We start from the raw sequence: 1153 nt of genomic DNA on the forward strand, positions 1-1153 counted from the left end.
CACATTTTTACAACTAGTGCTTTATGAATCGATCAGAATATTTTTTTCACTATGATATTCGTTCATTGAGGATCTTACCTTTGCGACGAAAGATCTTCTCTCGACCCGAAGAAATTTCAGTGGAGAACTACTTCGGTGCGAGACACCCCTGCCTGAGTTCCTGCAAGAAACTGGGAACCTGTGGATGGGTTCAAGGCTTATATAGCCAGCTAAAACCCACATTACAAGATTACCGTCTTACTTTTCCAAATGGCCATTCATGTTTGAAGGTGTCAACATGTGACTTCCGGAGATACACATTTGCGAGTGTATGTAAGAACTCACAGCGTTTTCATAATTTTTATAGACATGCATGAGTGTGTCATAAGGACTGATTTGCGAGAAAGTTTATTGCTTAAGCCTTGAAGAAAAGTCAGGATGTAGAAACAGTTATCATTGCAATTTCAATATGGAAAGAAGATAAAGACATCTGACAAAAGGTAATTGATATCTATGATAGTGGTTTCGTTGTTCTGGGGCTCCCGCAATCACATTTAGTTTTTTCCGCAGCTGTGATCAATGCAATATTGCAATTACTAGTGGAAATTTGATTTTATTTGACCTATAAATTACTTCCTTAGATAATTTTTATATGGTAGCTGAGTGCTGCTATTTGAAGAAATTATAATCTTTTGCCTTGGGTTGTATTATATTCTCTACTTGCCATGTTAATACATAACAAAATAGTAATGCCTCTGTATAAGTTACTATCGGTTACAAACAGTATTAGAATATATCTGTGGTAGTAAAGAAAATGTTATGCTTACACACCAGGCTTTCAATTCAATATAAACATTTTTATTGATAAAGAGCAAGAATTCTCAGAACTGAATACAAATAAGTTATTTTCCTTATGATTCATAGTACAAACAACCACAACTTCCCTACCCTTGATTACTATTACACAAAGGAAATTATACATAATTACACTGACAATAATGAAAGTAATCCCATGCTTGAGTACATCTATGTAAATAATTAACATATTAATACTAAAGAGAGAGATAGCAAAGAAGAATAACTGGGTGAGTTTCTCTCTTGGTGGAGGGAAATGGTGTCAAGCCGGTTGAGCTTGATTATGGGGAAGGCGGGAGAAAAATTCATTGAAAGTATC

The 1153-nt window shown here is 35.0% G+C and overlaps 1 protein-coding gene across 2 annotated transcripts in view; it reads right to left on the minus strand.

The window, feature by feature from the left end:
- The window catches only part of LOC119581655 (rhodopsin-like), a 5135-nt gene extending 4967 nt beyond the window's left edge, over positions 1-168 (minus strand). For both annotated transcript variants that reach the window (XM_037929779.1, XM_037929780.1), the window contains exon 1: positions 79-168. The gene's annotated coding sequence lies outside the window, so the exon portion shown is untranslated. The remainder of the gene's footprint in view (positions 1-78) is intronic.
- Between the last annotated feature and the right edge of the window lie 985 nt (positions 169-1153).

The sequence above is a fragment of the Penaeus monodon genome, chromosome 15, assembly GCF_015228065.2.
Source record: "Penaeus monodon isolate SGIC_2016 chromosome 15, NSTDA_Pmon_1, whole genome shotgun sequence".
NCBI lineage: Eukaryota > Metazoa > Arthropoda > Malacostraca > Decapoda > Penaeidae > Penaeus > Penaeus monodon.